At 34.5% G+C, this 13,117-nt stretch overlaps 1 pseudogene; it reads left to right on the top strand.

Annotated features, from left to right (window-relative positions):
- Nucleotides 1-2,750: 2,750 nt before the first annotated feature.
- LOC107614836 (F-box/kelch-repeat protein At3g23880-like) lies at nucleotides 2,751-3,946 on the top strand (annotated as a pseudogene).
- Nucleotides 3,947-13,117: the final 9,171 nt, after the last annotated feature.

The following is a 13,117-nucleotide window of genomic DNA, read 5'->3' as shown; positions in this document are numbered from 1 at the left end:
ATCCTGACCTCAAATCTAGCTTTGAGAACCACTTGGCTCTACCAAGTTGATCAAACAAATCGGCTATCAAAGGAATAGGGTATTTGTTCTTGATGGTTACCTTGTTAAGTGCTCGATAGTCGATGCATAGCCTCAATGAACCATCATGCTTCTTTTGGAATAAGACTGGTGCGCCATAAGGTGCCTTCGATGGACGGATGAACCCAGCATCTAGCAAATCCTTGAGTTGCTTCTTCAACTCCTCGAGTTCTGGCGGTGCCATTCTATACGGTGTTGAGGCGGGCAGCTTTGCTCCTAACTCCAATTCAATCTTGTGGTCCACCTTCCTCCTAGGTGGTAGTTGTTTTGGCAACTCGGGAGGCATCACATCCTTATTTTCTTCAAGGACTTCCTTGATTTTGGGAGGAGCGTCTTCTCTTTCAAGTGTTGACTCCTCTTGTAGTAGAGCCAAATATGTAATCTCTCCCTTCTTGAACCCTTTCTTGAGTTGCATAGCGGAGAGTATCGGTGGTCCTCCAACTTTAGAGACTATAGGGACCATGCATGGAGACCCTTTCTCCATGACGCATACTACGTCGTAGTATGACATAGGTATTATATTTGCCTTCCTTTGCAAATCGAGCCCGATGACTATTTTAAAATCGTCCATGGGTGCTACTGAGAAATCCACAAGGCCCTTCCAAGAACCAAGAGTCATCTCAACCCCTTTTGCTACTCCCTTAAGGGGTTCACCCTTGGTATTCACGGGTTTGAACCAACCATTTTTTTCGGTGATCTTCAACCCAAGCCTCCTTGCTTCATCAGGCGTGATGAAGTTGTGTGTAGCACCAGTGTCGATCATAGCCATGACAGGTTTTTCATTGATAAAGGTTTTGACATACATCAAGCCTTTCTTTTCTATAGTGCTTGCCTCTTTGCTCTTCACAGCATTTATGTGTTGGATAGATCCAACACACTCAGTTACTTGAGTTTGAGCTTCTCGTTCCTCGGCGATAGATGCCAAAGTCCCTAGCTTGGGACAATCCTTCATTTGGTGTGGTCCCTTACACACGAAGCATCCTCCTTTGGGCATGAAAGCCTTTTTCTTTTCTTCATACTCTTTTTTTGAAGAGTATTTTCCTTCCTTCTTGGTTGAGAAACTCTTTCCCTTGTCTCCCCCACCTTTAGTAGAACTAGGCTTGGAGGATGACTTGGGTTTAGAGTCTCCCCTATGATACTCAATGAGTGATTCGGCCACCACGATGGCCTCATCGACATCCTTAACATTCCTTCTTTGTAGTTCTTGCTTTGCCCAAGGTTGGAGTCCATCAATGAAGAAGAACAATGCATCATCTGATGCTAAGTTGGGGATTTGAAGCGTGAGAGTAGTGAACTCCTTTACGTAGTCGCTAATCGTACTCTTGTGCTTCAACTCCCTCAACTTCTTCCTTGCTTCATAAACCACATTCTCAGGGAAGAATTGTCTTTTCAATTCCCTTTTGAATTCTTCCCATGTGGCTATGTTGCAAGTGTCCTTTTCCATATCTACGCACTTTCTCCTCCACCACAAAGTAGCATTATCAGAAAGGTAGAGAGCTGCAGTGCGTACCTTTATTGCTTCTTCGACCACCCCTTGGCCTTCGAAGTACCTCTCCATTTGCCATAGGAAGTTCTCCACCTCGCGAGCGTCCCTTACGCCCTTGAACTCCTTTGGCTTGGGGAGATCAATCCTTGTCGTCTCCCTTATAATGGTTGGTCGAGATTTTGCCTCCTCGAACCAAACTCGAACTTCCTCAAATAGCTTCAAGGAATTCTCAAGCTTCTCTTCGATTTGGAGCATGCTTTCTTTGAAAGCATCTAGTTCTCCTAACACGTGAGCCTCGAGGGTCTCCTTATCATGTTCTATCCTTTGGAACCGCTCATCCATAGAGGATAGAACCTTCTCCAACACAGAAACTCTCTCTTCTAAGAAGTTAGAGTCCTTACCTCTAGGCTCACTTGAAGAACGGACCTTCTTGCCTCCCCATTGAGAAGGAATAGCATTCCTTCCCCTTTGAGACTCAACATGCTCCATGGTGATACTAGAAGCCATACCCACAAGCGACTTGTGCTCCCTCTCGAACCTTGCTCGGATACCAAATTGTCACGACCTTGGACACACTCCAACGCTACCGTGCCGGCACTCGGACTTACTCAACCTCTTGAGCTAAGACCAAGTCAGCCTAACCCTCAATACTTAGCAAGAAAGCTAAGAATATAAGAGAACACAAGAGAAAGGAAGCTTTGGTGAAAGAACACTTTATTGCTCAAGTGTGGTTACAAATGATTCACACACACCCAAACTCTAACTCTCATCCCTATTTATAGCCATCCACCTCCTCAATGGATGGTTAGGATTAAATCTAATCAACGGTCCAGATTAATCATCCAGAACCTTCTTTACAAATATCTATCCTACCACAACTCTCTAAATGTTTCTAGATTATTCCATATCACTCTTTATACTTCTATATACATCTACACTCTTCTAGAATACTCTATGACCTTCCAGAGTCTTCTAGAACCTTCTAGGGTATTCCGGGACCTTCTAGGACATTCTAGAACGTTCCGGAACCATCTAGAGTATTCTCAAACACTCCAGAAAACTATTCAAACACTGTTAAATCTAACCTTCTAAAATTTTCTGTGACACTCAGCCCACGGAATAAATAGTGCTGAGCCTTCGGAGGTGAAAAGTTTGTGTCCCTCGGTAGTCACTCTCCCTTGAAGTTATGACGAACAAGAAGCCTTTGAGAGTCATCAGAAATGGCAGGAAACGGCTGCTGTCTTCAGCGGTAACGTCATCGCGGCCACTGCCAGTCCTTCCAGATGAACTCATCAGAGAAATCTTGCTGAGGCTTCCGGCGAGGTCGCTTCTTCGGTTACAGAGTGTGTGCAGTTCATGGAGAACCCTAATTTCCAGCTCCCAATTCGCCAACGATCATGTTCGACGTTCAATTGCCGCGGATCCATGTATGAGCGGGCTACGAGCTTTTTATCACTATCCTCAGCTCTTCCCCTACAAAAAGATTGGAAGATTTCTATGTACGATCCTTGTTGGAGAATCCTTCCAAGCCTACGGAAGCGGTTCAATTCGAGGGAAAAAGTAGATACAGAATTACTGGCTCTTGCAATGGATTGCTGTGGTTGCATGAGGCTTCCGGCGACATGAGAAACCATGCCTATACTGGATTGGCATCCTAATCGCTGGGAATTGGGGCTTCTTAATAGCTAGCGGCTTCGGCTATGATCATGTGAATGACAAGTACAAGCTTGTTGAGATTCTACATGAGATAACGAAATGTGCAATCAGAATTTATACATTTTGTCGGAACCCTTGCAAGAGTGCCATTCAAGATATTCCAATTGGCAGCATAAAGGGTGATGGTAGAGGGGTATTTGTGCCTGGCACCGCCACTCTTAACTGGATTCGTTCTCATAGCACTATAGATTTCTTGGTTCTTTCCCTTAACTTGGTGAACGAGATTTTTACTGAGTTTTCCATGCCCCTCAATAATCAGTATAATAAAACCATCTTCCCACAGTTATGTTTGTTGAGGAACTGCCTTGCATGTTTTAATCATGAGAAAATTCATTGGTCTGTATGGGTAATGAAGGAGTATGGAGTGTCTCAATCTTGGACTAAATTCGTCATCATCCCCTGTCACCCGCGTCTTTCTTCGCGTCTATCTGGTGATCATTTACGCCCATTGTATATCTGGAAAAATGTTATTATGGCAGTTACATCGTCTTCAAAGATAGTTCTTTATAACTTTGATAATGGCAGCTTTAAATTTCCTGTATTGGAACCTACTTCTGCGTCTCCCTCAGTTGGATTGTATGTCCATATTTATCACGAAAGCTTAGTTTCACCATCATATCGTGGCCTTCAAGTAGCTCATCTCAAATCAGGTTGATCAAACCTTAGTGTATAAGCTCTCTTCTAAATGGTTTGTTTCTAGCCAACTCCTTATAGTTTTTGTTTTTTTTTTTTTGGTCATTAATTTAATTTTTTTTATTTAATAGTTTAATAACATATTTTTAGTTTACACTTTTAAATGTTAATAATTAATTAATGATTAAAAATAATAAATTTTAATTACCGTTTTACATTTTTCTTTTTAAATTAGTGATTTATTTATCTAGTTTTTAAAAAACTATACTTTCGGTGATGATTATTTTCTATTTCATATTTCGTATTCACAATTTCACATCCTCATGCTGGACTTGTAGGAATGACCATCATTTATTAGTATTTCTTCGTATTTACATTATAATTTAAGTGAATTCTATGGTGCTTATAATTTAGTGTTTAGTTTTTGTTTAATTTATTTTTATGATAAATTTTAAATATTTAATAATTATTTTTTATATTTTTAAAATTAAATATTAAATTTTAACTATTTTTAATAAGTTAGACAAAAACTTTTAAATATTATAGCAATCACCTCTAATTTAACTCTGACCAAATAAAAATAAAGATGATGTAAATTGTCAGAAATTATTTTACATATGGAGAAATGAATGGTACTTTATTTAAATATGGATGTTTGAGGTATTTTACAGAATTATGGATCTGTCAGAAAAGAGTTCTAACACGCAGGTAATCTGTTGTTGACGTGTCTACCAAAGACACAAACGCAACATGTCAATGCCAACTCAGCACGTATGCTGCGTGTAAACCTAGTCCAGTCACGTGTCCAATATCTGTGTAGCACGCAAGCTGCATGTTGGTCTCGACCGTCCACGTGTCAGCATCCTGCATAGAACGCAAGCTGCGTATTTCTCTCGGCCGTCCACGTGTCGCACATGCATCAGCATGCTACATGCGTGTTGCCACGTGTCGCGTCGCAAGAGGGAGGCCCCGCACCGGGAACAACAGCCATTAATGTGGGATATTGGGGGTTGGCAGCGGATATATAAAATGGTAGTGGGACTGTGATAGTTTTCATTATTTTTTTTTTAGAGTGACAAAGGAGTGGTTGGGTTTGGGATTTAGAAATGTTTTGAATTTGTTTTAAAGTTGAGTGAGATTAATATATTTATAATGGTACGTGATTATCCGTCTCTTGAAGATCATGTTATCAATTATTTGGGGCATCCTAATTATGTAAATTTATTATTTTTTATTAATTTATTAGTATTTACTTGATTAATATTAGTTTAATAGTTTGTATGATTATGATGTAGTTTTGTTTTCATATTTTTTGATAGAATATATAACTGATTAAATAATAAAATATTAAATCTTGTTCTGTCCTATTTTCTGATATTCATGAGATAAAATAAAATTGTCTCATAAAATTTTCACTGCTAAATTCAAACAGACTCAGACTGCAAGATTATTTTAAAAGGGTATGTTCAGTAACTTAAAAGAAAGCCATAGATTCAACCCCTCTTTTCTAAACCTTCTACAACCTTCGATTGATTGTAAATTCTTCAAACACTTAGAAACTTTATAAGTTCTAACAATATATGAGCATAAAATAAAGTCAATAGATTTTACTTTTTTCTTGTATGCATCTAAATATGAAGACTATCACTTCAAATATGATCAGAACTCCTACCCTAATTAGAGTTCTCTTCAAAAATTAAGCTAATAACTCGTATCAAAGTTTACTAGTTTGGCTCTCCCAATGAATCAACTCTTTAGTAATATTGTTGTTTTTATTCTTTTTTTTTTACCTACACTATCACCGTAGTCAACCCATTCTTTTTTTCTGCAACCTTTACATCCAATTCAACCTCTTCCTGTCATCATATTTTATATTAGAAATTTTAAAGAAAAATGAAATTAGATTTATGGAGAATACATGAATCAATTTAACTCAAATGAGTCAAATCCATTAATAAAAAACTAAAGATATTGAAACATGTAAAATAAAGAGAAAAACATATTTGAAAAATGATTTAGTTGTTGAGTAATACGATAGGTGAAATCAAGAGATATGATCAAACGAATTATAAGAGAGTAACAGAGTTTAGATCTATTAAAAATATATAAATATTCATGTTACCTCTTTCTATTCATGTAAATTTTTAAAAATGATTTAATGACATGATATTAGAATTTTGTGTCCAAAAAGTATAGAATTTTATCTTTGGTGAATTATAAATAAAAAAAATAGCATAAAACAAAAAGATAAAAACATGATGACATAAGTTATTTGTTATTCATGAATATTAAAGTGACATCTTTTCATGAATATATCACATAATTGAAGATTTAAAAGAAATAAAGAAAAATGGTAAGAATTTATACCAGATTATTAATAATAAGTCATTTTATAGATTAAGTCACAAACAAAACTCTTATGATGCATTTGAAAGAGAGATAAAGAGATAAAATTGAGAGCCTAAATTAAATTTGTGTATTATGTTTGATTTAAGATAAATATAAAAGTTGAAAGATAGATTTAGAATTTAAAAAGTTAAATGAGAGTATTTTTTTAAAAAAAATATTATAAAAATTTTAGTCTCAATTTCTAAAAATTTCTGTTTTTTTTTTGTGTCCCTATTTTTTAAAAATACTAAAATTTTTATTCCGACACTAAAATTTTAGTTTAAATTTTTAATCACCAAATATAATACCCAACTTAGTCTTCGAATGTCAGTCTCATTTGTCCCAAAAACCAAACTCAGTCTTATATACCTTAGTTACCTGGATAATCCTTTATTTTTTTAATTTGTTTTTAAGTAAAATATATTAATTTGTTTTTAATATGCATGTCAATAAACTATTAGGGAAAATAATTAAAGAGCAACAAAAGTAATGGTAAAAAAAATGCCCGGAGAAAAGATTATTACTATAAGTACTAAGAACATTGAGTGTAAAAAAAAGGCACTAAATTTGATCTACTAAAAGCTTTAATAATATAAGAAAAAACTTAATTATATTTTCTAAGAACATTCTGATATTCAAAACTCAAAAGCTGCTCCTTCAATAAGACACACAACACCTCATGAGCAATGCCAATAAAATTCTTTATGTGTAGAAAAGAATCATGTTTTTCACCCTAGTATTCACCTTTGATCTATTGAAAGGTTTAATAATAAAAAAAAGTATTGGGGAAGTGGGGAACAACATTCAATTAGCGAAGTTTTAACAACTATAATTAATATTTTTTATTTTTTTTAAAAAATAAAATCTAAATAATTAACATTAAAAAATTATAATATTAAAAATATATGTTTCTTAAGTTCATTGTCGATTTTTATAATCGTGGTATTAAAAAAATAATCATATTATGTCTACATTAAAAATAAAAATCATTCATTGTATAAATAATGTATTTATATTTAATATCTAATTTTAATGTGTAAATAATATTTTTATTTTTAAATAGATAGACTTTTGTTTCTTTGATTAATTCACTTTGAGCTTATTTGAATGACACCAAATTTATAAAAAAAAAAGGTTTTATCAATAAAAAGTATTTTTTAGTGAGTTTATAAAATTTTAATAATAAAAATAAAAATACTAAAAAAATAAAAAATATTTTTTTAAAAACTAAAATTTACATTTTTTTTATTTTTTTACTTAAGAAACAAATATTTTTAAAAGAATAAATAGTCAAATTAGTTTTTAAAAGATCACTCATTCTTCATTTCTTCAAATCGGTTTTCAAAGGTTTTTTTAAATCAAATTCCTTCTGTAAAGATTTTAAATTAGTCATGTTAGTCTTTCCGTCACTTTCATTGCTAACGACGTTAGAGTTTGTTGATGTGGTACGTTAAATAACATCACAATACACACCTAGTAGTCCTAATTGAGTATTAACATGATTAGTTTATGAAATTAAATCACATCAAACTCAAATTGAGTGATTCCAATACCTCAAAATTTTTTCTCAATTAGATTTTAATTTAATCTAATTTTATAAATTTATTATCTTAATAGTCAATTAAGATTTTTAGGTGTGTTATGATGTCACTTAAGGTGTCATATTAGCAAATTTTGACACCATTAATAAAGAAAGTGACCTAAAGAGTAACATGACTAAATTAAAATTTTTAAAGAACAAATTTAATTAAAAAAATCCGTCAAAAATCAATTTGAAAAATGTGTGATCTTTCAATGACTAATTTAACCATTTACTTATTTTTAAAATTATAATAAATAAAAAATATTATAGGAATCGGAAATAGTCAAATAGATACTATACTATATATAGTGCAGTGCCGAGCCTTTGCAGTCCGCAAGTTTCAAGTTTGTGAAGTTAAACCTGTTTGCCGCTGTGGCTGCGGCTAACCTCCGTTCAAGTTGTTATGGAGCAGCCTCATGATTATGACGAGAGGAAGCCTTTAAGAGTCACCAGCAACACCCCGAAACTGCTTGTCGTTCCGGATGAAATCCTCACAGAAATCTTGACGAGGCTTCCGGCAAGGTTACTTCTTCGTTTAAGGAGTGTGTGCCGTTCATGGAGAACTCTAATTTCCAGCTCCCAATTCGCCAACTACCATGTTCAACGTTCAATCGCCGCGGATCCAAGTTTGAGTGGGCCACGAGTTGCTTTTCATCATAGTTTTAAATTCAAATGCATCAAATTCGGAGATTTCTCCTTACGATCCTTGGTCGAGAACCCTTCCGAACCTACAGAAGTCGTTCTCTTCGAGGAGAGACCACATTGCCACGGAATTAATAGCTCTTGCAATGGATTGCTGTGCATGCATGGGGGTGCTGACAGCCTCAACAACAGTGTCATGTTGTGGAATCCCTATACTGGATTGACATCCCAATCGCTGAAAATTTGGGGTTTCATATGGAATTCCGGTTTCGGCTATGATCCTGTGAATGACAAGTACAAACTTGTTGCGGTTGTAAAGCAGATACAGGAGCGGAAACCCCAAACCAGAATTTATACATTTTGTCGGAACTCTTCTTCCATGAGAACAATTCAAGATATGCCGGGTGGCGTAGTTGGTGATAGAAAGGGGGTATTTGTGCCTGGCACCGCCACTCTTAATTGGGTTTGTCAGCATATGGAGTACTTGGTTATTTCCTTTGACTTGGTGAAGGAGACTTTTAGCGAGTTTTCTCTGTCTCTCAAGGATCCGGACAATAAAACCTTCGACTTCCCACAGTTATGTGTGCTGAGGAACTGCCTTGCAGCTTGTGTCAGCCATGATGAGAAGACTCATTGGTCTGTGTGGCTGATGGAAGAGTATGGAGTGCCTCAATCTTGGACTAAATTGGCCAGCATCTCCTGCCACCCGAGTCTATCTGGTCATCATTTACGCCCATTGTATATCTGGGAAAATTATGTTCTTATGGCGGCTGCAGCATATTCAAAGCTAGTTCTGTATAACTTAGATCATGACGGCTTTGAATTTCCTGTATTGGAACATACTCCTCCGTCTAACAAACTGGGATTGTACTTCTGTATTTATCACGAAAGCTTAGTTTCACCACCATATCGTAGCCTTCCAAGTACATCATCCCAGATCCAGTTAATCAAACCCTAACGGACAAGCTGTCTTCTGGATGGTTTGATTCTAGTAAACTCCTATGCCTTCTTTATGACTTTTGACTTTGAGAATTTATCTGTTCTTATTGCTTTTCTAATTTAGTGATTATTTATCTAGTTTTTTACAAAATTATACTACCTGTTATGATTATTGCCAATTTCATATTCACATGCCCAGACTGGGTTTGTAGGATTAACCATCATTTACTAGTGTTCCTTTGCACTTACAGTAAATTTATGCTTGTGATGAAGATCTGATCTTAGATTCAAACCTATTATTTTAGGGTAAAATTAAGGGGAGAGAATGTAATATGTAATTTAATGCGTACCATTTCCTTTTAATTTTGTTGTTTTTGGATCCAAAACTGGATGCTTTACCCGTTGAGCCAGATGAAATATACTGATAATTGGTACATGAATGATCCATACCATAGTATTGGCATCTTCAAATTATGGATTCATGGTCATAAATGATTCTTTTATGACTAAACAAAATCGAAATTAATATATTTTTATTTTTTTATTTTTTATTTCTTGTGATAAATAAATGATTACCAGCTTTCAGTGATCAACATACTAGGTAGTGGGAGAAAATGATGTATTGATACATTTGTTTTCTCTCTTGGTGGTCAAAGAAATAATATGAACTTCTGAGTTCTGAGGTACCAACCTGGTGATATAAGTTATCTGTTCTTGCTGAGTATTAAAGAATTGGAGCTTAAAACAAATGGAAGAGTTGAAACGAGATTTTAACAAACAAAACGATAAGCCATGTCACAAAGAAAAAGAGCTTTTATATTCTTAATTATCTAGATATCCCTTGTAGTTCTAGACCCTATTTTATGACGAACAGTCGCATTTGTCATGTTTTTTGCCAACTCTCACTTTTTTTTATATTAGCCCTCTAGCACTCCTCGGGAATAATTATTTACAAACTTTCATCGATTAACAAACTTAACCAACTCGTCTTGTCAAAGAATAATATGAACTTCTAAGGAATTAACCTGATGACATAAGTTATTTATTGTTCATGAATATTAAAGCGATATATTTTTTATGAATATATCACATAGTTGAATATTTAAAAGAAAAGGGGAAAATGGTAAGAATTTAAAGAGAGGCTTGTTAACTGCATCCAATGGTGAGGTGAGTGAGATTGATGTCACTGATATTGGAACAGTTGAAAGAAAGAAAGTGTTGCAAATGTTGGTAGGTACTGCTGAAAAGGATAATGAGAAGTTTCTGTTGAAGCTGAGGGAAAGAATTGATAGGTATATATAATATCCATTGTTAAAGCTTGTCTTCTCTTTTATTTTCTTCAACAGTTTTAAATTGCAAAACTTTCCTTTGAATATTTTCTAGAGTTGGAATCAATATTCCAACAATTGAAGCCAGGTTTGAGCATCTAAATGTTGAGGCAGAAGCTCATGTTGGCAGCAGAGCCTTACCCACGTTTTTTAACTTCATTGTTAATATAGTTGAGGTAAACCACGTGTGATTTCTAAATCTCTCTTTCCTTTGATGCTTCAATCAAGATTGTTGTTGGTTTTAGTTTGTGTAGGATTTGTACTTATTCTGAAATTTTTAATCTTCCAGAGTTATTTGAATTATCTTCATATCCTTTCAAGCCAAAAGAAGCAAGTGACCATTCTTAAATATACTAGTGGAATTGTAAGACCTTGTAGGTAAGAAGATAGGATTAGTTGGAATCCTGAAGCTCAAACTTTATTCATCTTCCTATTCACCACTACATTTTGTTTTCATTTTCAGGATGACATTGCTTTTAGGCCCTCCAAGTTCTGGAAAAACCACACTTCTTTTGGCTCTGGCAGGAAAGCTTGGTCTGGATCTTAAGGTTAAAGTGCTTCTTTCATGTTTTTCTTCATGTATGCATCAATCAGATAATCTAACCAAACCATGATTATTGCTCACCTTATATCCATTTTTTGCTGAAAAATATGTTGCAGGTTAGTGGCAGAGTTACCTATAATGGCCATGAAATGAATGAGTTTGTACCTCAAAGAACTGCAATATACATCAGCCAGAATGATGTTCATATTGGAGAAATGACTGTGAGGGAAACCTTGGCTTTCTCAGCAAGGTGTCAAGGGGTTGGTTCAAGATTCGGTTAGTCGAATTTTACCTTAATTGCCATGCCAAATATTTTCAAAATGCTGTATGGATATAAAAAATCAACCACTATATATATATATATATATATATATATAATATATATTTTTGTTAATGTTTTTGGGGGAACTTAGACCATGGTCATTTTTATTATTACCTTAGATTTCATGTTGAAGCATATTTCTAGGGACCATGCCAAATATTTCGTTGGTATTGCCATAGCCATATTTAAGTCATCATTATATTGTATTCCGATTTGTCCATGATTATTTTTGAACAAGCTAAGCGTTCTTATCAAGATCAGATCCTAGGCAACTCCGATGGCTATTAGCTATGCACGCACTTCTTTATTTTGTGATCATTCAAGATATGATATGTTGAAAACCTCACTGATGATAATGACTTTGGTTATGATGTTGGATTAATATTTTACCTCACTGATAATCCATTCCCCTGTTCTCTAGTTGTTTCTCCTTCTTGTCCATCAATCTGAAAGCACAAATTTCTCTCCTGAAAGCGCAGAAAGTTACTCTCTCTCTCTCTCTCTCTCTCTCTCTCTCTCTCTCTCTCTCTCTCTCTCTCTCTCTATATATATATATATATATATATATATATATATATATTAAGATTTTCTTCTCTCTGTTTTACATTAAAACAGTTTTTGACTAATGAAATTTCTTAGGATCCTCTATTCGCTGTATGCCTGATTGCGAATCAAAATAATTTAACTAACAAAGTAAGCAATAAGTTCTTCTTTTTCTGGCTAGGTTTATATTCCCAGGCTCCCTTCGTTCTTTGTCTCAATGTTTCGGCAATAATAATTAGAACTAGATATTTAGCATTAGAAGAGGGATATAGAGCTAGCGTTAATTTTTTTTATTGCCTTTACATTATTATTGAGGAACCTTCAACATGGGATAGTAGTAGTTTAATTACTTTGATAGTAGTTGTTATTGTCTATTCGTAATATATATATCAAAAGCTAATTAAAAAAGCAATGATGGCTGTGAAAGATTTGGAGAATATATTATTAAGATTTCATTCCTATGAAAATATGTTGAGGTATCTGATTTGTTTGATAAACTGAATTTGGCAGATTACAAAAATTTAGGCTAGAGTGGTTATCCTTGTTTGTCTATATTCTTAGCAACGGGAGCCAGATTGAGTCAAGACCAACTTTGGAACAGGTAATAATTATTAGCATTTTAAGATTTGTGCTACTTGTTGATGAAAATTGTAAGGGAAAGTTAGGGAAGTTAGCAAAATTGTAAGGGAATATGAGTGAAATCTCTGAACCTTTTAAGAAGCTACAACTTGAAAGCCATTTAATAAGTTTGACATAACACTAAATGCTACTACTTGGACTTCAACTCAGAAAGAGCACATATAATGGTGAATTGGTGATTCTAACACTTTCTGAGTCCACTTTCTTTACTTTTACTACTATCTTTCATCCATTTTGTGCATTTGATTTTTCTTATTCTGACTCTGATTTATTTTTG

This window comes from Arachis ipaensis, chromosome B9, assembly GCF_059453495.1.
Source record: "Arachis ipaensis isolate K30076 ecotype BB chromosome B9, ASM5945349v1, whole genome shotgun sequence".
Classification (NCBI taxonomy): domain Eukaryota; kingdom Viridiplantae; phylum Streptophyta; class Magnoliopsida; order Fabales; family Fabaceae; genus Arachis; species Arachis ipaensis.
This window is presented reverse-complemented; position numbering and strand designations above follow the sequence as displayed.